At 36.2% G+C, this 25,473-nt stretch overlaps 1 long non-coding RNA gene across 3 annotated transcripts in view; it reads right to left on the reverse strand.

Moving 5' to 3' along the window:
- Window positions 1-25,473, reverse strand: part of LOC149560978 (uncharacterized) — a 62,877-nt gene that overhangs the window by 36,768 nt on the left and 636 nt on the right. For 2 of the 3 annotated variants that reach the window (XR_016363742.1, XR_016363741.1), the window contains exon 2: window positions 22,908-23,587. This is a non-coding gene — a long non-coding RNA (uncharacterized LOC149560978). Of the gene's footprint in view, window positions 1-22,907; window positions 23,588-24,712; window positions 25,150-25,473 lie in introns of those variants that run through there. The other variant, XR_016363743.1, reaches the window with a different exon arrangement.

Genomic DNA, 25,473 nt, shown 5'->3' on the forward strand with positions numbered 1-25,473 from the left:
TTCTGTTATTTTATTTTTAATAAATTAAATAAAATATTTTTGCTTATTATTAAAGGCATGGAGATTTAAACTATAGGCGAATCGTCCTTTGTAATTTTATTTTTTTAAATTCTGTATACAAATTAAATATCGGATAAGTGGATACGATCATTTAGCATTTTAAATTTGATCATCGCAAATATTGTGAAATAAATAATTGTTTCCGCATCTGCGTCCAATTTGTCTCCCTGCCAGAGGAGTTAAAATTCAATCTCGACTAATTTAAGATGGCATAATATTTGATCTGTCGCATCTCGGTTATTTAATTGTTGGCAGTAAGGTGGGTAAAACATTATAAAGTTGTACGTGATAATTCACTGAAGTTGACTCTATTGCCCAGATAAGCAGAGGCACTGGTCTTTTTATTGAAGTCAGAAAATCTATAATTTCCTTCCTGCAAACACCAAATCACTTATTTAAAATTATACAAAATATTCAATTATCAAATATTCAGCATCTAGTTTCAATTTCATCGAGTTTGAGGACCTTGTCAGTCGAAGAACTCCAAGTTTAAATTCGCTATAGAAAAACCTTGAATCAAACAATCAACGTTTGAGGTAAAGATTAACCCGCCTGGGTGTAGTGGAGCCTGAAATGCAGGGGAATCAAGAAGTATTCCCGTTCGTTGGCCTTAACCGGTTGGACATCCCAACATCGAGCAAGCAAGGCTCGTAGGATTCCAACCTGCGGTTTTGGGAACCAACAATACCATTGGAACCGGGAGAAAACGAGCTATCCAGATATGGAATTAGAAAATGCATAGTATTCACCGGTACAGGCTACAGGCAAATTTGTAAAATGGGGAGCATTCTCAGCAGAAGGAGCAATTTTCATGATTGAGCATCAAATTCAGTTAGAAGAGCAAACATGAAGTTGGTTGACTCCAGATTTGGAGGAAAATGTTTCTGAGAATCGCATTTTTCCTTTAAGAGTCATTTGGTGGGTATTTTCCCCCTTGTCTTAAATATCATATCTGGCATCTTTTTTAGTTGCATGTATCCATCATTCTGAAGATATTTTCAAAGCATTCTTCAGCAGCAGGGAAAAGATCTGATTTTCAGTTACAAAGAGAGGGTAGAGAGATGTTCTTCATCGACAAATGGAAGCTTTTCAAGTGGACAAATGCCAGCATCTGATCTGATCCGAGATTGCTTCCTGTCTTTATACTCTCTTTTCTTCTCTTTTTTTAGGGTTGGTTCGAGTTCTTGGACATTTTTCACTGTTGTGATACCACAACGATGGTTCCGGTTAGGTTGAAATTTCTCGCATGGCTATGATTCCACCATTCTTCAACATTTCTCTTGTAATGAACAGCAAGTAATGATATTATAGATAGTTCTAGTCTATTCAGCAGTTTTATATTTCAATTTCATGCATCCTTTATGTATTTGTTTCAAGGAAATAAATAAAAATGCAGCAGAAAGTTTATCTTCAATCTGAATCTTGTCTCTTATTCATGTAGTTTGTAATCTTTTCTGTTTGTCAACAAAGAGCACAAAGCTCATTTGCAATCTGTTCTAGGTTGTACGTTTGGTATGCTTTGCTTATGATTCAAGGAGTTATGTAAATGCTTGATTTACCATAATGGGGTTGCAGATTGTAAAGATTCTGCAACTTCTTTGTATCAGACTTTTAATACTGATTTCCTTGGTTGCTGATTATTCCTACTGAGATCTGAATATAGATGAAATCTATACTTGTAAATTCTGATCTTTGTATGTAACTGCAGGTAGAATAGTATAATAATCTCCTTAAGAAAACAGTCTTAGATTTGAAGGACTTGAAGAACACTTAATTTCTTTTATCTCAGACACAAGAAGAAAGAATCGATAGTTTGATCTGATTTGGACAATATCTTAAATGCTGCTAAATAATGAACAATGGTGCTTGTAGAAACAGACTGAACTTTTTGTGTTGTGTGTCCTACAAGTCTGCATCATTATTCCCCTAAATATCTAAACCAAGGGACGTCACCATCCAGGGGCATGTCCAACTTATAACCAATTACGTGAGGCCACTAATTCATGGGCCAATAAGAAAATTTCAGTTTAGGAAGATTGATGTGGTGGGAATCCTTTGGTTAGAGAATTTTCACCAAACATGATTTTCTTGAAATGCCATTACCAAAACTTATCCCATTTCAACCTTTCTTTAACAATTTCTTCTTCCACTTTCCCTTCCAATGTTGGATTTATGTCTTTAGACCAGATTTGAGCACCTTGGAGAGTGGTGGAATTTTTGGGTTTGGGAGGATTAATGTGGTAAAAATCCTAACGAGAGCAGATTTCCACGGTCGGAATCCTTTGGAAAGAGAATTTCCACCAAATATAATTTTATCACTTAGACTTCCAAAACTTTTCATTTTGCACCCCTCATGTTTTGCATTTTCAAGTTGTCATGCCTTAGCATGATTTTGGATCAATTTTAAGTTGACGAGGAGCAAGGTGGAAATCCTAAAGATCTAGGGTTTCCACAGTGGAATCCTCTAGTCAAAGGATTTCCACCAAACATGACTACGGCAGTTACCCTTAGGAAAATTACCATTCTTCCTTCTCTTCATTGTTTTAATATTGTATCAATTAGTCTGTTGATTTAGCAAGGATCCCCTACAACCAAGTTTGCATCACATCACTTTTAACTAAGGCAAAATCCTAAGAGTTTGGGGAGAAACGATAGCTAGTGGAAATCCTGGAGCTTGAGGATTTCCATAGGGGAAATACTTTCCAAATTTGCTCACAATCCTTCTCCCATCTCCCAAGCATGTAAACCTTTCTCACTTAGACTTAAACTCTACCCCTCCACAAGAACTTAGGCTACAAAAATAACAGAAAAGGACATCAAAATCCTCGCACTAACCCCAAACAAATATTACTTCTTAGCAGGCCAAAATGTTCAAAATAAAACCAACTAAAATCACCTAAGACAATGAATCCTACTTGCTAAAGTAAAAAGAGGAGGTCCCCATTTACAATGGATTGATGGTGTGAAAACCTCAAAACAATGACCTATCAAATATATATATATATATATATATATACTTAAATGTAAGGTTACAAAATAATTGATCTTATGAACTATATTACAAATACTATCTAATACAGTTGCAAGATCTCAACCAGCCTTATCTTGATAAAGTCATATTATTCATAAAGGTGTGATTCTAACTATATTACATTTTTATTTTTAATTGCACTTGTAAATCTAGGGAAAGATCGAGGATCCTCCCAAAAAAGGGACATTACAATTGGTATAAAACTTTGATCCTTCCAGCCTACAAGGCAAAGATAAATCAATGGATGCATTCTAGTCAATGACGAAGGATTTATTAACACAGTCCAAATATACGACAGTGACTAAATACCAATGGCAAGCTATGAATTTATTGCATCTAAGGGCATAGATGTGTATTATGCTTCTAATACTAATCTTAATATAAGCTCTTGTTCTCATTGTTGAAGATTATTGGGATACCCCACCTAAGAGTGAAAACAAAACATATCTTGGTTTAAATTTGGAAGTTGAGTTAATATCACAGTTGTGCAGTAGAAGCAATTTATATCCCATGGAGGATCTAAGGGCAACATTTCTCCAAGGGTCAGTTTAGGGACCCTCACATTGAAAAGAATTGTTTAAACCGTCACTACTCAAGGACAAGCAATCTTGGGAAGGACAGACTCTCATGCCACCGCCATAGAGACTTCAACAACCCATCACACTAGTATAAATAGCCAAACTTGGGTGATTGCATAAAAAGGCCAACTAGGACAAATGGAAGGGATGACCAATTGGTGTTTGAATTAAAAGTAAGGTTGATTCCTCAAAAGAAAAGACAAAGGGCATGTATTTAAGAAAAGCGTAATTACCTCTAAAGGATGAAGGAAAAAAGCAATAATAGGTAGTGATTGTCAGAGTAGAAAGCGGCAAAAAATAATAGGCTATATGCAATGATTATCATAATATATGCAACAGGGATTGAAGAATACAAAGGTAAGTGATCCCACTAATAACAAGTTTGATAAAAGATTAACATATAAATCAAAGTAATAAAAGAGATTGACTAATATTATCGGTTTGAAATTAAATAAAGATTAATAGTGAAGGGCAGCAATTTATGAGAAGGGGTGTGTCCATTCCAGAAAGGACAAGAAAAAGGGTCATGTTCTTTCACAAGGATCGTCCCTCCTCATGAAGACCTTACGATATAAAATAAAGAAACATATGGGAGAAAAAAGAAGTTAACCAAGGGAGAAAAAAGAAGTTAACCAAGGCAGACCTTGTGAACACCTGTAGCAGATCCAACTAAGAGCAGTAATGAGGCAGAGAAAGAGAAGACCCTCGAGGTGAATGGGGCAGAAATTTAAGACAGATGAATAGCAGATCCTAAGGGTCCCATTAAAGCATTCAGCATCAAGAAACAAAGTTTGAGCAAATCATAAAGCAATCATTTTCAAAGGACCACTGACATTATAATGGAGTAGACAATATTCAGTGATTCAATAGATGGATCAAATCATCAAGCAATAAGCATTCATTCAAAAAAGTGGCACTGAATCCCCCACCAAGTACACCAACACCGAGGTGGGGCCCAGAGGCTGAATGAGTAGATGTTCATTATGTGCTCTTGGGCTTATTCAGAAATAAGCATTCGTTCAAAGGAGCAGCACTGAATCCCCCACCAAATACACCAATACCTAAATGGGACCAAGAGGCTGAATGATTGGATATTGAATTTGTGCTCTTGGGCGTGATTTGAAAGAAAAAATACCTGATAAAGAGACAGCAGCACTGAGTCTTGCATCAAGTACCCCAACCCTCAAGGTAGGGCCAAAAAGCCAAATGACTGGGTGTTCATTCTAGGATGGGTTCTTGTTGCCTTATTTGATCCTCCAAGAGATTCCATTTTTTATTTTTGGAAGATAACAAAGGTACCCACCCCACTAAGTAAACCACCTCATGTTAGATGTCCAGTGTGCCTACCACTTGGGACCAAGAGGGTGAGTGTCTGCTCTTGGGTTTAGAGTGAGGATTTCAATCATAAGAGGATGATTAAGGAAACATGGATCAGATACAAGTGTCCCACTGGGTACCACCCAATGCTGGAATATACCCGATGCTGGAATACATTATACCATCCACTTGGGGCAAAGAAAGTGAGTGTCAACTCCTGGGCTTAGTGAGAATATTTGCTTGGCCAAATCCTATCAAGCTCCTTCATTTAAACTCCATTGTCATTAGAAATATTAAATATGATATGGGTGTAATATGACCTATCTAATGAATTATAATAATTATATGAAGTTGTACTTACACACAAGATTACTAAATCTAATGGGAATGATTGATCTTATGAATTATATTACAAATATTGTTTAATATGCTTGCAAGACCTCACCCACATTTATCTCGATAAATTCATTTTATTGGTAAAAGTGTGATTCTAACTATACTAAGATCTTTATTTTTTTATTGCACTTCTGATATGAGGCAAGTTTGAGGATCCTCCCAAAGAGGGGACATTACAATGAGTAAAATACACGCCTCTATTTTTTATATCGAATGCATGAAAGGGAATAACAACATAGTAGTGTGTACCCTTTCAATAAGACCCCATCTATGCTCCAAGACGAGCCTCTTTGCAGATTGGAAGAATCAATTATCGTTGAGTACACCAAAAGACATGACAATGACATGATAGAAGGGAACATGCAAAATGAATAATATAAGGTGGTAAAAGAACTCATCCTATAAAAAGATAGGATATACCTTGCATTGAATTCAAAAAAGGAAAGAACGGATCACAAGGGAATACCATGACAGCCCCTTGGTCAACCATCGAGGATAATATTAAACTACGCAAGGGTAAAATACTCATAGAAAGGCATCAATAGACATACTCAAACATCTTCAAGAATACCTAACTTGCCAAAAGAATAAAGTAGAACATATCCAATAGGGCTCCTATAACAATTACCCATTCCTAATCAAAAAAGGGAACGTGATTCTGTGGTGTTCATAACTGCGCTACCCCAAAGTGCAAGGCAAATATTGCATATACGTGATAGTGGATTGCTTACCGAATATGCACACTTCGTGGCAATATCTAGCAACTATAGAGTTCCCCAAGTAGCTAAGGTCTTCTTCAAAGAAATTTAAGATTGCATGCCCTCCCAAGAAACATCTTCAATGATAGAGAGAGTTAATTCCTTAACCTATTTTGGCAAGAACTCTTCTAGCTGGAAGGGACAACTTCCACCAAGTGCAAGCTATCATACCCAAACAATTGGGCAGACAAATATAGTAATCAAATAGGTGGAACAATACGTAAGAAACTATTTCACGAGTTTGCCTCGATCAATCAAAGTGGAGTGAGCCATAGAATAGTAGGTGGGCCAAGTTCAGGAAAGAAACTTCTTCCATTGCGAGACTAGGGGATGGTCCATCCCCTTTTTTGAGCATAATATTCCGAGTTGATGATGAAGCGCAGAACAAAATGCTTGCATCAAATGATTACACCTTGAAGAAAATTGTTATAAAGCCCCCCCTAATATGTCATTGCTCATAATGAACCTTTCAAGGCCTCCAAGGAAGTCGTGTACCAAGGGCCAAAGACTTTACATAACAAAATATAGATATTATTGTTGATGTTTTGGTAGCTTTAGTAGGATAAACTTGTGAGATCAAAGAGATATTAAAATAATGACAATGATTCATATATATATATATATATATATATATATATATATATATATATATATATAAGGTTGTCATTACATTATATTAATTATGTTGATGAATAGACATGTCCCATGAAGGGACATATTTCTCCTCTTGGTTTATTCCTCTTACAAATACAACTAGGACGCTGCCACCATTTGGAAAATACATACCAAATACTATGGCAGTGCTTAGTACAGTTGCAGCGATACCCGAAACTCAACATGGTATTAGAGCCAAGTTGAAAATGTAAGAAAGGATAAAAAAGATTGAAGAATAGTCATTGAACAATAAGCCAAGGATGTCAAAGTTGTATAAAATGTTTTACCAACTGGCTTTATTAATGTGATTACCATGTCCTTGCTTCAGCACTATGATCTTAACGAATCAAATATTAAAGTCTATGTTGTTCCATTCCTAGATATCTGTCTGTGTTTAGGTTACTAATCATTGATCGAAACATGCATTTTTCATACGGGAAAAATAAACAAGAAGATACATTAAAAGGGTTGTTATGTGATTGACAGGCCTGATGGGAAAAGATTAATACAGACATCAGCTTTTGATTGGCTCAAACCGTCAGGGTAAACAATATTATGCAACTGTCATTCAGCAAAATAGAGAAGTGGCTGTAAAGGTTGACCCATTATTGAGCACTCTCCAAAAGCAATCGAATGGAATATGAAAATATAACAAGGGGCAAACAAAAAAATTTATAAATGCTCCTAAATCGATGGCAAAATCATAGCTCATTCATTGCTGCGAGAAAGAAGGTGTAAAGTGTTGGAAGTTGGACGAGCAAATCTATACGTCTACAAATTAAAGAGCACTCAAAATTATCGCACAAACTTCCCAAATGGTAATAAGGAAATTGGAAAATCGAGGTAGGGGTTCCTAAAAGTGCTAATCACAGAGTCTCAAAAAGAGAGCGAAAGACTAAGCGCAAAATGATTCATTTGGAGAACGATTTCCCCAATAACCGTTACCGACCAACATGTCTTTTGCTCGAACCATGGGCCAATGGAGAGGTAGTAAGGTGACATTGGAAGTTCAATGGGGTCCACAACAGACCCATGTAAACGACCCACTGCACGTGTTGGTTTAGAAAACTAACAAAGGTAAATGCTAAATATTGGAGAGTGAACTAATTTCGGTTATTGAGCAAGGCCAATGAGAACACCAATGATAAATAAATCAATTAAATTATGAACTATCACGTAAGATAAGAACTATGTGGGCTTTCCATGGGTCACGTCACTTGTAGGGCCCAAGTCGCTTATTTATTTGTGCCTAAGATGTAATTAAGGGCATGGAATATATTTGAGGAATCAAACGTTGATTTAAATCGTAGAAGTTGATTGGTGTATCTAGGTTATAAAGGCCGTGTTCTACCAATCAAAGTTGTGTGTGCAGCTAGGTATAAACGATTATTTATGAATAACTTATTAAGAATGGGGATCATACTCAAAGTAAGATAGAACAAGGTTAGTTCATAATTATTATTATTTTGATTTATTATATTTATATATATAAGGTGGAGAATTATTAAATGAAGAATTCTCTTAGGATGCTATATATATGAATAAAATACATATATTTGTTATTAAATTAATAACATTAAAATTTTGAAGTATTGTATTCTTGATGTAATAAATCTCTCTTGTATTTATTGTATTTCTATACATAAGAGCTATTTTTCCTTCATATTTTTTCTAAGGATGTTATTGCAAGAAAAAGAGAGATTGAGATTCGGAGGGAGACTGACATTTTAGGCAACCTTGAAAGAGAGAGAGCAAGTAGAGTATATGATTCAGTCAACCTTTGATGATCTTGATCGTATTGATTCAAAGGGAGTAAACCATGTTAAGATGGATTCTCCAGTGATCAATAAATTGTAGTAGTCAAGAGGACTATGCTTTATACCTCGTGACTATGTTATTTCAATGGGCCTACCCCCTATGTACATCATTAGGAAGTGACGAGTTCCAAATGATGTCACTTGTATTTGCAGAAGTTACTGTAACGTAATAATCTAACAATAACTTGTATTATGAAAATCAAACAAATTGAGTATATAGTGAATGTCTTGCATCTCAACATTCTGGAAGGCCATTACTCAAAGAGTACTTGGTGAATATCATTGATATTAACCAAGGCCAATACTCTTGATATTAGATGTGATATCAAACTTTATTTTGAGTACTTCGTGAATATCATTGACATTCTGGGAGACCAATACTCTTGATATTAGATGTGATATCAAACGTTAGTGAGGAATTGGTGAACATCATGTATTCTAGGAAACCAATATTCATGATATCAAATGTGATATCAAAATGGTGGATATCTTCTACTCAAAGAGATATTAAGGTTGTCATTATATTATATTAATTATGTTGATGAATAGACATGTCCCATGAAGGGACATGTCTCTTCTCTTGGTTTATTCCTCTTACAAATACAACCAGGATGTTGCCATTTGGAAAATACATACCAAATACTATGGCAGTGCTTAGTACATTTGCAGCAATACCTGAAACTCAACAATTACGAATACACTCAAACATAATCTACACAATGCACAAAACCAGCAAAAGATTAATGCCAACCACAACTAAATCAAAAGGAAAATTGAAGTTGGGGACTTGGTTTCTTAAGGTTACAACCTTACAAACAATCATTAACAAAGCTTAAATTTAGATTCTATGCACTATACAAGATTTGATAAAGAATAGGGAAGCTTCCTACAACTTATAACTACCAACAAGCAGCAAGATCCACATATCTTTCATGTCTACTACCTCAAAAAGTAAAAGGGCAACATGTTACTCCATACTTAGAGGTACCTTTGCTTGATGATGAAGGCAAACTACCTCTAGAACCTAAAACTATTCTTGATGTGCGAGAAAGGAAACTTCGAAATAAGTCCATTTCTGAGTACTTGGTTAGATGGATGGGTCTACCCACCAAAGAAGCCACTTGGGAAGGAGTTGAGATCTTTGATTGTCATAATTTAAAATTGCTTGAAGACGAGCAATCTTGGGAGGGGTGAACTGTAATGCCCTTGTTGTGACTAGCACAAGAAGATTATCTTAAATTCTTAATTAAAAGACCAATGAAGGGTCTACCCACAAAAGGCGTCACTTGGGAAGGAACAAATTCAAGGAAACAAGCAATCAGTGAGTTACGATGAGAAGGGCAAACTATCATGCCTCAGCCATGACTAGCACAAGAAAATTATGTTAATTTTAAGGCTGCAATTTTTTGTAATCCATATTAGACAGGAGAAGAAGCAATGACTCTATCCCATCAATTAGATTGATAGATTCATAACTAAGGAAAAAATCAGTGAAACAAGCAATTAGTTTGTTAAGATCAAAAGCAATATAATGTAACAACAATTATGTCATGTCCCCACTCTAGCTTAGTCTAGCAGAGACATATGAGTCAGCCTATTATGGAGTCTTGTAGGCTGACAGGGTTGGATAGAGACCCAGTATGGTTATTCAGTGTTGGGGACTTGATGTTCTGACAGTTATTGATCAGTTGGGAGATGCTCCTTGTTTTTAGGAGGCAGTTCCTACTTTTTAGGAGATATGATCTTGCACAGGGTTGGGTCTCCATGAGATTACTCTTTGGGTTCAGTTTCAGAGGGATAGGGCTTGTTTCCTAAATCTTAGGATCATCCCTAGATTTTATGCATGAGACTGCCAGTGGATCCTTGATTTTCGACTTCAGTCACAGACAAGTGACAGGATGATTTTATGGTTTGTGATGTCAGTAGGGCATTTTGTGGCTATTTGGGTTATATTTTTAATATTTCCTAAGTTAGCATTCAATAATTAAATAAGGCAAGTTTTAGCCATTTTGGAGTAATAAGGGGCTTTTTGGCCTCATCTGGATGTGCATCCTATGGTGTGATAGCTCGTTGGAAAGGTCTCGAAATTTTCTAAATCTTTCTCTTTAGTCTCAAGCCAATTCAGTGAATAGAATTCTATCTATGAGGAAAAAGGTGATTTTCTAGTAACATGACCACTTTAAAATAAGAAATTATAACACTTTCACTACACAACACCACTTGGAGACACTTAGGGTTCGATTTGCAATTGATGGGTTATAAGGAGATGGAAGCTTCATTCTATGATCATCTTTTGCATATTTGACAACTTGTTTATGAATTTGCTCTAAATGGGCGATTTCTAGTTTGGGACGCAAACCCCAGGTTAGTGATTGGCTAGGACATAGCCCTCAGCAATCTTTGGCACCGAATTTCTTAGGCATTGTGCATGGTGATTAAGGACAAAGGCATCAATTCTCATTGGGGTTTCAACGTGGCATATCATCTTTCCAGTTGGGACGTGGTTCATTACAGACTATGGGACGCCATTTGCAACAAATACACCACATGGTGTATAGGGTATTGCTTGTATTCACCTCCATATGTATGTTGGATTCAAGAACAATCTTCACCTTTCAGTTTGACATCAAATTTGTATGTGAGCTTTGGGAAATGCATTGGATTTATTGCTTGGCTCTATAATTCAGACAAATCTGTCTGGTACAGTTTGCAATAATTCTGATTTTTGCTGCATACCTTATTTATTCCAACCTTGTTTCATGTTTGTTGTTCCCTATTCCTTTCTATGTTATAAAACCATCAAAAAAAAACCTTTCTGCACTTCTGTCTAGTTCTGCAAGAAAACATAAATAAACAGGAAAACAAAATTAAATATAAAAAATTACAGCAATTTAACAAGAGAGATCTATCAGGGATCTTTTAGTGGTATCAGAGCTTACATCTTGCCAGCCTATAGGGTTTGTAAGAAATTGTCACAACAGATTTCAGCATCTGGGTACTGGCTAAAAAGTTCTGATAATTCATTTTGGCATCTAGGTATTGGATAAAAAGTTTTGATAATTCATTTTAGCATTTGGGTACTGGCTAAAAAGTTTTGATAATTCATTTTGACAGCTGGGTGTTGGCTAGAAAGTTTTGATAATTCATTTTGGCATCTGGATACTAGATCAAAAGTTTTGATAATTCATATTAGCATCTAGGTAGTCACTAGATGGTGGATTGAATACAAATCTATGCATCCAAGAGCTAAGATACACAGATTTTATACACGCAAGAGAGCTCAACTTGAGCAAGGGTTTGGAATAGACCAGGAATCTATTATGGCAGAAGAACAAGTGGGCGGCACAGGGAATTAGGATGATGAAGAGAGAGAAATGGTGCGGACCCTATTCACTACCCAGCCCAAGATCGCTTAGGCTTTAGACAGATTACAGGATACCTTGGAGTGTTTGGAGATGGGTGGACATAGAGGCAAGCGAAGTAGATCAGTTTCAGTGGCAAGTAGTCAATGCAGCCATCAGTCCCATTCTTCAGTTGGGAGCTCCCTTCATTCCTCTAGGCGGCATCACCATCGTACACCTACTACGAATAGGCCATTACTTCCCCAATTCATACCAAGTGAACAACTAGCGCAAGTGGAACCACCAGAGGTGGGGTTTCAAGAGTGAGTTTTGGCGGCCATAGATGAGTGAGAGCTCTACCTCCTGAGGTTAGGGACGTCTTCCCTCTTCCCCAGTATTGTGCATAGTGTAGAGATACAGCCAGGTTCAGGGGAGATCGTGGTAATAGACCACCACAACAACAGCAGAATTATGACCTCAACAGAGCTACTAGGAAGATTACATTGGCCCCATATAATGACTCAGGAGACACTAGCGCACGAGCTTGGGTCCACAAGTTGGACATATATCTTTCATTAAGGCCCATGCCTGAGTGTGAGGCTATTAAGTTTGTTGTGTTGCATTTAGAGGAGATTGCCTATGATTGGTGGCACCATGGGTTGATCACCCAAGATCACGCCTTAGTTCACTCCTATGCTGAGTTCACTGAGCGACTCATTGTATGGTTTGATCGTGTAAGGATACAAAACTTTATTACAGAGAGTTGGCTCACCTTAAACAAACTGGTCATGCAGAAGCCTATATTAATGAGTTCCAGCGTATTGCAGTTATGGTACCTAATATGCCTCAGAGACGTAGTGCGATGTTGTTCATTGAGGGCTTGCAAGATAGGCTAAAATGATTGGTGCGTGCTTTCTGACCAGTGACCCTTAAGGAGGCTATTGATGTGACATTGAGACTGGATACTGTTCCCACTTCTTATCAGGCAGATAAGAAACCATTTAGAGATTCACGGCCTGCACAGAAGGCCAATACATCACAGAACAAAGGAGGGACTTCATCTAAAACCCCTTGGATGAATCAGGAGACGAGGAATGAATTGAGGAGGAAAAAGTTATGTTTTTCCTGCAAAGAACCATGAGAACCAGGATGTCATAAGATCTCTCAGAGATAATTTACAACAGGCCCAGAATCAGCAAAAGACGTATGCTGACAGGCATAGGATTGAGAGAGCATTTGCGGTGGATGATATGGTCTTTCTGCACTTACAACCATATTGGCAGAGCACCCTAAAAAAGGGGGGAGCTGAGAAGCTCAAACCACATTTTTATGGTCCATACAGGGTACTCAGGTGAGTGGGAGAGGTTGCATATGAGGTTGAGTTGCCACCTGGCAGCAAAATTCATAATGTATTTCATGTATCTTGCCTGAAAAAGGCCCTTGGACAACATATTACAGTTTCACCCGAGTTACCTCCTATGGATGAGGAAGGTAAATTGATCTTGGTTCCTGATGAGATTCTTGAGGTGAGGGAACGGTGATTCGAGAGTATTTGGTTCGATAGAGAGATCTTCCCATAGAGGATGCCACCTGGGAGGGTGAGAGCATTTTATAGCATCCAGCATTACAGTTGCTTGTGGGCAAGCATCTCCGAGAGGGGAGGACTGTCATGTCCCCACTCTAGCTCAGTCCAGCAGAGATATGTGAGTCAGCTTATTATGGGATCTTGTAGGCTGACAGGGTTGGATAGAGACCCAGTATGGTTATTCAGTGTTGGGGACTTGATGTTATGGTAGTTATTGATCAGTTGGGAGACGTTCCTTTTTTTTAGGAGGCAGTTCCTACTTTTTAGGAGGTGTGATCTTGCACAGGGTTGGGTCACCATGAGATTACTCTTTGGGTTCAGTTTCAGAGGGATAGGGCTTGTTTCCTAAATCTTAGGATCATCCCTAGATTTTAGGCATGAGACTGCCAGTGGATCCTTGATTTCCGACTTCAGTCACAGACAAGTGATAGGATGATTTTATGGTTTGTGATGTCAGTTGGGCATTTTGTGGCTATTTGATTTATATTTTTAATATTTCCTAAGTTAGCATTTAATAATTAATTAAGGCTAAGTTTTAGCCATTTTGGAGTAATAAGGGGTTTTTTGGCCTCATATGGATGCACATCCTATGGTGTGATAGCTCGTTGGAAAGGTCTCGAAATTCTCTAAATCTTTCTCTTTGGTCTTAGGGCAATTCAATGAACGGAATTCTATCTATGAGGAAAAAGGTCATTTTCTAGTAACATGACCACTTTAAAATAAGAAATTATAACACTTTCACTACACAACGCCACTTGGAGACACTTAGGGTTTGATTTGCAATTGAGAGGTGTTATAAGGAGATGGAAGCTTCATTCTATGATCATCTTTTGCATATTTGACAACTTGTTTATGAATTTGCTCTGAATGGGCGATTTCTAGTCTGGGACACAGACCCCAAGTTAGTGATTGGCTAGGACGTAGCTCTCAGCAATCTTTGGCACCGAATTTCTTAGGCATTGTGCGTGGTGATTAAAGACAGAGGCATCAATTCTCATTGGGGTTTCAGCATGGCATATCATCTTTCCAGTTGGGACATGGTTCATTGCAGCCTGTGGGATGCCATTTGCAGCAGATACATCACGTGGTGTATAGGGTATTGCTTGTATTCACCTCCATATGTATGCTGGATTCGAGAACAATCTTCACCTTCCGGTTTGACATCAAATTTGTATGTGAGCTTTGGGAAATGCATTGGATTTATTGCTTGGCTCTATAATTCAGACAAATCTGTCTGGTACAGTTTGCAATCATTCTGATTTTTGCTGCATACCTTATTTATTCCAATCTTGTTTCATGTTTGTTGTTCCCTATTCCTTTCTATGTTATAAAACCATGAAAAACAAACAAACATTTTTGCACTTCTGTCTAGTTCTGCAAGAAAACATAAATAAACAGGAAAACAAAATTAAATAGAAAAAATTACAGCAGTTTAACAGAAGAGATCCATCAGGGATCTTTCAAATTCGAAATTAATTAAGGGTAAAAGAAGTCTTCAAGAGAGAGTGACCGCCGCAAAGAAACATAGCCCTCCAAACGATACTCAAGACAGAATTGCGATGGAAGGCATTGAGGAATTAACATAAATGACTTATCCAAAAATCAGAAGTCCACATGCAAAGGAAATCACATCAGTTCAGATTCACTTAATTTACAATAACTGAACTAGAATTATATATCCTGCAATAAGCTCGTATTCTACAAGTATTGTGGTATGCAATGGAATGATAGACTTAATACTCAACATATATACTTGCTTGTGTGATAATATGAAATCCAATTCTCAATTATTACACCATTTATTACTAACAACCAATCATGTAGAGAAGAGGACACAAAGGGAGAGCACATATGAGATCACCATCTAAGTAGGCCACCCCATGTTGAATGACTGACATGTCTGCCATAAGTGGGTCAAAAGTTTACTGCATTCCACAATTGGGCTTAGTTTGGAGTATTTTGCACACCCTATTGTGGTTTCCTCCCCAACCTCTATGATGGTTGATTGGTGAAGTCACAATCAAAAGCCAGTTAATAAGGTGACCTGAATATGAAGGGCAGGGGCAAGCCTTCCCACCAAGTAGGCCACCTACATATGATTGACGCATCTAAAACATGTGGACCAAGAGTGTATTAAGTCCATTCTTCGGCTTAGTTTGAGAATTGATTTGGGCACCCTATTGGCTCCCTCATTCAATCCCAATTATGGTTGAATAATAACAATGAATATAAATATTATGACTTATCTAATGGATTATGATCATTATTATACACATATTTTGTACTCATATGTTTGATTCCTAACCCTTTAGAAATAATTGGTTTAATGAATTATATATATCCAATATTGTTTTCTATGATTGTAGGACCTAAACCAAGATTTACCTTGGTTAAGGCAATTTTATTGGTAAAGTCATGAACTCTAACTTTTACATTTATTATTTTAATGGAATTTGTTATTCTAGGGCAATATTTAGGGCAATTCCAAAAAGGGACATTAAATTTCATGTAAATGGATATAGTAGAATTTACTCCTTAAAGTAAGATTACCATTGTATTCTATATTGTAAAAAGGCAAAAAGAAATATCCACCTACAATTAGAATGCTTGAGATTTCTTACATAATAAATTAACTGTAATATATCTAAGGATATGATAGTTGGGTGTGTTGGGTAGTAAATATATAAAGGAGCAAATAAATATATTTTGTAAGCCATCTCACTAATTAATTTAAAAAATTATTAGATTAAGCATTTACTATTTATCCCACATGTATGAGATATTTCATATTAGTAATTTTCTTTAGTAAAACTATATATTCTAAGGGCTTGCCAACAATTAAGCATCAATATTGAACTATATTACAAGATTGGCACTTGAAGTGCCCAAATTTGGGTACCAGAGGCCAATTTATTGGGGATTTCTAGTCAAGTGTGCATGGACAATTTATTATTATAGGGCAATATTTAAGGCAATCCCATAAAAGGACATTAGATTTCATGTAAATGAAAATAGTGGAATTTACTCACTAAAGTAAAATTACCATTATATTCTCTACCTGAGTTACCGATTCTTCCTAAGCAATCTTGGATATGGAAGTTGGTGCGTGTGGATGCCTTGTGCATCTGGAAGCCCTATGGATGCCACTTGGATGCCACCCATAGGAACCCAAAGTCCAAGCAAAGATTTTGTGCTTTCTACTTGATGATGTTGGTGTCCTAAGAGGGAAAGTATGGGATTGAAGATTTTCTAGTATGGCATATTGTGCTAATACGTCCAGGCAGACTGTGGCTGGCCAAACTATTAATACTTCTCTAAATTTCCTTCATTGGTTGGGTGTCTAGTTGTCGACGGCAGTTAACAGTTTTTGGGAGTTATTTACATGTTATCCAATGATACTTACAGCCCAGATGCACGAGCTGCATATTAATATACATCTTGGTTCTATTTGTTCTTTGAAATGTATTTGGACATCTTGGTTCAAGGATTTGTTCTTTGAACTGTATTTGGACGTCTTGGTTCAAGGTAATATTGCTGTTAATAAGCAGATTTGTTAGTAATCAGCCATTTTTCGGCAATCTCGCATCCCGCATCTGTTTCCTGCATCCACTTCCAGTTCTGCATCTGAATCAGTAACTTAGTTCTCTATTGTAAACGGGCAAAAAGAAATATCCACCTAAAATTACAATGCTTTAGATTTCTTAAATAATAAACTAACCGTAATATATAGGGTGTGTTGGGTAGTAAATATATAAGGGTGCGGATAAATATATTTTGTAAGCCATCTCACTAATTATAAAAAATTGAATTAGAATAAGTATTTACTATTTATACAACAAAATGGTAACTTGTGAGCCGCTCATCTAGGAGGTCTTATGTTCGAGTTTGCTCGAGCTTACCAAATAATTATGACTAATCTTAACAAATAATAATAATTAATCAAGGCTTCAGCCCATTAGCTATCAAAAAAGTATTTATTATTTAAAATTTATCCCACATGAATGAATTGTTTCATATTAGTAATTTTCTTTAGTCAAACTATATATTGTAAGGGCTTACCAAGTATAAAGCATCAATCTTGAACTATGTTACAAAATTGGCACTTGAAGTGCCCAAATTAGGGTATTGGGGGCCAATTTATTGAGAATTTCTATTCAAGTGTGCATGGACAATTTATTGATGAAGTGGATTCATTGGATATATTAAGAAACAACAGTGGTGGCATTTACACGAGACAAGACGCCCAACAAGGGCAATGCCAAACAAGCAATTGGACTTCTCAACTAAGGGTCTTCATTGCAGAAGGGTAGTTGTAAGTCTTCTCTATTAAATCTTTTATCATCACACGTACACCCACAAAGTGTTTAAATACACAATATCACGCACATCCCTTGCAAATACAATATTATAATCATTTTGATTTCCTTTTCTTTGATTAAGAATAATCTTCCTGTCTCTATCTTAGAGTCTAGGTTTTGCTATTGTGGATCTTGACAATGCAATTTTCTTTTAGAGGATATCATCAAAGTAGTTTTTCTCAATTTATTGGTAATATAGAATAAGGAGCAAGAAAATAATTGAGGAAGATCAATTGGCTGCATTGATCTCCAGCATAATTTATGTTATTGAATGGGATGACAGAAATTGTAGCTGATAAACTATGTATGATTTTTAATCGATAGTCACATGCCAGTTACTAATATCATCTCTGGCTTTATTTATAATGCATAGGGCAACAAAATTGAATTAGAGGTTTCAAGGAAGTTAAGGAAACTTTAATAGAATAGGTAGGGGTCCTTGCTGTTTGAAAGATGCAGGCCTTAATCGTGGGGCATTGACTGCTGAAGAGGATTCCATTCTAACTAAATACATCTCAATTCATGGCGATGGTGGATGGAAATATCTCCCACAGAAAGCAGGTGAAATAAAACATTTGCTCTACTTCACTTTTAAAAATATATATTCCACTAACAGTAGGTCTCTTAACTGCTTAGATGTTGGATAATTTGTTCTTCAGACTACTTCTAGCCTCTGAGTTATTCAATTGATGCATTACCTTCAGTTAAGGTAGGTCTCTTTATTATTATTATATTATTTTAATTCTTTATTTTATTCAATTGATGCTTTAGCTCCAGCTGAGGTAGGTCTCTTTATTAAATTTTTATTAATCAATAAATAAATGAAACTATATTTTGGTTGCAGGACAGGCAATTCGAAAGATAGGTCTCTTAATTGCTTAAATAGTGGGTAGTTTTCTTCTTTTCCAGATCTGAAGCGGTGTGGGAAAAGCTGTAGATTATGCTGGTTGAACTACCTCTGTCATGATATTAAGTGTGGAAACGTCTCAACCGATGAAGAGGAACTCATTATCGAAAGCATAAACTACTTGGGAACAGGTACTTTCTTAATCCCTTAATTGGAAAGTTAGACAATACCAATCATACGATCTCTATTCTAACCAAGGTGTTTTGGTTTGTTCAATGTAGATGGAAGACTGCCTGGTCAAACAGACAACAATATATTTGTTGTGAGTGAACTTGCATTAACCCATAAGGAATCCAATCGAAAAATCACATCTTACCCCAAATGCTATGTATATTTTCTTTTTGAGGTTATCAATTTCTTGAAAATCTGAGTTTTTTCTTTTACATTTTACAAATACTGAAAAGGGTGAATACACTAGATGTGGCAAAAACTAAACCAACCTTAGAATCACAGAGAGAAGTATAAATTAGGAGAACACCCTGCAATAAGATGAATCTGAACCTTTCAAACTCATTCGATTGTGATAAGACAAACACTTGTTTAAGCCATCTGAATGAAATAATAAGAGCATTCGGATGGTTCTGTGCTTAACCCATAGTACTCCTACAATTTGAATGGAAAAAACAATATCCAGATTTCAAAATAATATTTCGTTAGCATGAATGCTGATATTCCTATGCGGGAGTATATTAGCATTGCTGGAGACATGATTCAGTGGTTATGTGTTGCATTCATGACAGTGTTTGTCATTGATGTCAACATACTTGTTATTCTGTGAAGACTGGCAGAGTTACAGAGGTAGAAGTGTTTGGTGCAGTTCATGGATTGAAGATCAGCATATGCGCTCTTGAAATTATATTCTACAATATATACGGATGCTACAATTAAAAGCGCATGTGGAAATATGAAGCCTGGACAGAGTTATGAGGATTTTAGTGAAGGCAGCTTTCAGAGAGCGTTTCTGGAAAGAAGGGTATTGTTGTTTTGATTCCATCTCCTCACAGGGACGGAATTGGCTTAAGCGGACTGAGACAGAGATTGAATACATATCAGAGATGCCTTGGTTAAGAGGGCATAATCAGAAGATCATCATGTGCAAAGTTATTAAGAACTATGAGCTGACAGTTTTGCTTGTAATCTTGAAAAGATGTAAAATTGTGATGTAATGTGTATTGCGATATCTTAAGATTCTCTTATATTATTATTGTAAAGTGGGAAAGCCTCAAGGCTGACTCAATACTTAATCTTAAGTACTTGGTATAAAGGAAAGGTTATTTCCTTGTGGTAAAGTGTAGCTTTTTATCAATGAGATTATTTGTTGTTATGTGAACTAGAAAGTGAGATCTAGTGCGGATAGTTATTGTATGAGTGAACCTGAATGCAAATATCTTTTAATAAAAGTAGAGTTTGGTGCGGTTGATGCACAGTGAACTCAAAAGGAACTGAGTTGGCAAGATAAGTTGCTAGTTGGACAGTTGTTACTTCATATTTGTATTACTCAGTGAGAATAGTACTGAGAAAATTGGGATAGTGAGTTTAGTTGTCCTCTTTTCAACTCCTAACAGGGTTGGAATCTGCTAACAAGGATTCAAAGTCTCCTAACATGGACTCATATGTACTGATTGTATTTCATTGACTCCTAATAGGGTCTATCCTTTCACAAGGAACTTTTATATTAGTACATCTTATGGGCGTCATTCCCACCGAGGTTTTACCTCTAATCAAGGGTTTCCCTAGTTAACATATCTGGTGTTATTGTGCATGGTTATCTTTCTATGGTTGTTAAATCTACTGTTTACATGTTTCAAAATTAATAGAGATATTGAGAGTTGTTTTAAATGCATAACTGATTCACCACCCCCCCCCCCCCCCCCCCCCCCCACTCAGTTATCTTGGTGGACTTTACTTTCTAACATATTTGTCATGTTAATATTCAAAATTGATAACAAAATAAACTAAATTATTAGTATATGCATGTACTAATATAGGTAGTTGGTTGCAAGAAGAGTATTTTAAAAGGAGGCATGTTACATATATAATCTGGTCGATTTTTACTTGCCATTTTCGCCAAGCTCCAGAAAGGAGGGCTAGAATAAATGCACCCCTGCCCCCTTGATGAAGTGGATTCATTGTTGTCGATAAATTTAACTTCAGATTGACTAGACTAACCAAGTAGTCAAATGGTTAGCACTGGACTATAGTACTCTATGGTGAGGGAGATAATTGTAAGGGGATCCCCCATACTAGAAAAAAGTTAAGGGATCATTGCACCATTGATAGGCCTTATCTGCAACTTCATGAAGACTAACACTTTCGACCAAGAGGAAGGAACTATGCCTTCACTTCCAAATGAATAGCCAAAGAGATCCCAAGGTCTCCTATGTTGATGAATATCTTATTGCATGAGTGCTTTGACAAAGATTCTTTTATCCAACAACTATTTCCTCTCCCCATCTGAGGGGGGACTAAAGTTTTCCTACCCACCCTAGAAAGATAGATAACCCCGTGCAACATATTAGAGAGGTAGAAGCAGCTACCCCTCACTTTGTTATAGATCCTCTAGTAGAGCCCCTTGTTACAATTGCATTTGAACCCCATGGGTCAAAGAATGAATGAACTTAATTAGATCCAGCTAAATCTCATTTAAAATAACATATATTATAATTAAATTTATTAATATTGTGTAAACTAATGCTTATAAATATTTTTATGCAATAATATAACGATTTAAATATCTATATTTTGTATCTCGTATTCTTAATTTAAGCCTACAAATATGTATTTATTTATGATTTTTGTACCGATGAACCCAAAACAAACCAGCCCTAATTGTTTTGACTGAAACGGCAAACTTAAACCTAAACCAGTATCAGAATTGGTAACTTAGATCTTGAATATTATAATTAGTGTGTGCGCCCCATAGGAAGTTTCGCCCACTGAACTAGTTATGGATGTTAGAGCAATACTGGGATGGGTCACCTCCTGGGAAGGCTTGATGCTTCACCCCAGTGAGCACGACCTAGAAGCAATGAGTGCTAAGTGTTCCATTCATTCTCATGAGAGATGGGTTCTTCTGAACCAATCCTCATGAAGATGGGTCGTTGAGTTTAACTCAAAAACTACACAGTTGAATCCTGATAGCAATATCACAATTTGACTTGCTGCAGAAAATATCTCCTACTTATCAGTTGCATATCTTGTTTCCCCCTATTATGTAGCTATCCAATGTTGTTCCCCTGAACTAATTGATCATTTCTGAATACATTGCATATATCTATTATTCTGTGTGGTTCCTAACATTACCCCAGCTTGCATCAGTTAGATGCCCAACGACAGGTAAACACACACAATTTGTTAGACAGGGTGGTCGTCATCAAATGTGCATCCAATGCATACTAAAACATATACATGGTTTGTGCTTGATCTTGAACCTTTACAAATCCTTCATCCTCTGCACTCTTTTGTTGTGGGCTTATACTGTCCTCTTATCACAACTGGCAGGATACTAGGGCAAGTACATCCTATGACAAGTGATCTAATTTCTGATGTCCCGTCAAGTCACCCACTCTTGTTTAACATGCTTGTAATAACAAAAGTTCACAGTGATACATGAATGAAACTAGACCACTAATACAAGCACAATCATCACAAAATCAGCTATGCAGACTGCAAGTTTGTTAGATCAGAAGTCTTTAAAAAAATGACAACCTAGGCAACAACTAAAATTACAAATATTCGGGCCACACAGATGCTTTAACTCAATCTAAATGCTTTTCTAGCAAATAAAAATCATTTATGCTTCTATTTATTACTTTATTTCTCTTCCTAGTACATAGTCAAGACTTCAATTCCCATATAATGATTTGCAAAATTTGACGAAGAATATGAGATCAGAACCAGCAAAAAACTGTGATGATAAATATCTAATCAAATTTTCACAAGATTCCACAAAAATCAGCAAGCAACATTATGAATTAAAAAAAAATTCCAAAGTTTCAGAGCCAGATAGTTGATGCACAATACAGATAATCTTAATTTTTTAGATTTCTCAAATTCTGGAATGACATCGAGTCTAAATATCAAATACAAAACCATCAATGCATACCTTGAAAACAGATTGAAAAGTTTTCTTAGAAGTTCAGGCCTGACGAACCACATTACCACCCTTGAATATTGACATGCTTCAGCCTCCATACAAACAATCTTAGCAACCACGCAGAGACGCCTGGCAATTGTCATCCTTCTGATTGAATGTGGAACAAATTGACTTTGATCGTAATTAGGCATGATTCCTATGAGATGTCCTCTGTGGTATGACTCGAAAAACAAACCGCAAAAATGATCCAACAACTGAGCTGACAGAGTAGTAGACTGTAGCAAACCGCTGCTCTTGCAGTATCCAAAAACTACTGATAGTCGCAAGAAAGCACTGACAAACAGCTGACAGTATCCCCATTTTAATAACCAAAAAAAAATGTGCTGGGTAAATTGTGGCAGTCATGAAACACGACTAAAGTTCTTTGCAATAAAAATTGCAAGATCAAACCAGTTCACAATAAACAGCCACATCTTAACCCCTTTATTAGCCAGTAATAGGTTTGAACCACTATTTTCAATTCCTTTAAGAAAAAATGGAAATGACCATCCTCTCTGTTCCGCTATTAAGCCTTCACAACTTCAAAATTTGAAGTACATTAAATTATTGCCTCCGGACTATAAATTTGTCAAACTTGACCAAGTAACTATAAATGCCCCCAAGAAATCATTTTACTCACTATGTTAGACCTGCAACATATTACTCAATATTAGCAACAATAGGTCATGGTTAAAATGACAATGTCATTCAAAATCCTAGAAACTATATTTTGCAGTGTAATCTAAAAACTCCAAAAGTAACCAAAATCTCCTTTCATTCAAATTGTAACTTAGTTTCTGCAATTTAATTTCATATAAGTAAATAACATATAATGATTAAAGAGAATAAACTTAGAATATTACAGCCAATACCTCTTGCTTGCATATTACTCAGAATTAAGAGTCCTATTAGAGTTTAGACAATAACAAACTGCTTATTTCTATGAGCAGTGTCTTTATATACCGGAGGAAAGTGAGATGCTTACAACAAAATGATACTGAAAAAAAGGCTATTGGCTTTTGTCATTTGATTAAAGGATCCTTGGGGAAAACATAAGAGCTTTCCTGTAGCCAAGGCCAGGAAACTGACACGTAGACTCCACCAACCCGTGAATTTGTTTCTGATTAAAAAAATAAAAGTTCACTGTCTGTCATGCAACTATTTCTCTCACCCCATTAACAATGTATGTCCAGCTCTAAAATGGCACCAAATACAAATGAGTGTATTATCTAGAGATAAACTACATAAATAATAACCATAGTTAATATGATCATGCAACTTAGTAGACAACATCCGGATCAGAACGATTTATTAAAAATTGACTACTAAAGTAAATGTCATGAATATTTGGCAATGAAACCGCTTTTGTTTTCTATGGTAGCTAAATATCAGGTCCTTTTAGTAAACACGCTTAAATCAGAACTGTCGATCCAAAATTGCTTCAAACAGCAGATGTCAAGAGAGTTTCGGTGATTAAACCACTTTGGCTTTATTGGGTATTGTACAATGTAAACAATGAACAATTCTTATAAATATAGTTCTTGGTGCTGTGGTGATTTTCGAAAGTTAATGAAATGAACCTATTTGAGGAACCTCGAGAGCTACACCTGTGAGTCAAACCTACACCTCTCTTTGTGAGCCTACAAACAATTTGTTCTTGATCAGCTAATGTAAACTTCCCTTGTATTCATAAACTATAACAGGCATAAATAGTGATAAACAGATTTGCCGCTGATTTAAAAACCGTATAAAAAAGTTCTCTAAAAATATATTACCAATGAAAACAGCTTCCAGTTAAATTCATAAGAACGGTGCAAATTTTATGGTGTAACGGAAATAATGTCGCTCATAAGACCACGATCCAGTATTGAATCCTCTCCTCTCGTTAAGTCATCATGTAATCCCAGTGGACATGTGATGAGGTTCTATAGTAACTAATATATGGTACATTGTAGTGAGTGCCAGTTTTAATAAAAGTAATTCAACCGTAACCTAGTTTTAAATCTTGATATTGTGACTCTTCACAGCCCCTGTTAATCGCGAATCGGTACATCATCCAGAATGGCCAAGCAACAAAGAAATTCAGAAAACCGACACAACAAATCTGTACATTAGAGAACCGTGCACCATATTTTTAGTTTCTTTTCTCTCTTATTTTTATTAGTCCCCTCTTTTTCCATGCCCACCTTCACTTTCTTGGCAATGCAGACTACGTACGGTACTATGAAGTAAGTTTGTAATCCAACTCTCAATGACGATGGATCATTGACTGTGATCCGAAACATATTGATAAAAAATGAACACGGTTAAATCCTACTGTTATCTTCATGGACTGTAAAACACATTCCTACACTTTAACGATGACTTTCAAAGTTAAACGTCTTTTTCAAAAATTGTCGAAGAACAACTCCAATTCTTGAAAAACTACGTCAAAGATTATTTCGAATAATCAAAGTTAACTGCCTTTTAACTTTTCTAACAAAACGTCCAAGAACATTATCTTCAAGACTTGAACTATATCAAAGAATTTTTTCCA

Source organism: Cupressus sempervirens, chromosome 4 (genome assembly GCF_028749045.1).
Source record: "Cupressus sempervirens isolate cs-2001-9-10 chromosome 4, ASM2874904v1, whole genome shotgun sequence".
Classification (NCBI taxonomy): domain Eukaryota; kingdom Viridiplantae; phylum Streptophyta; class Pinopsida; order Cupressales; family Cupressaceae; genus Cupressus; species Cupressus sempervirens.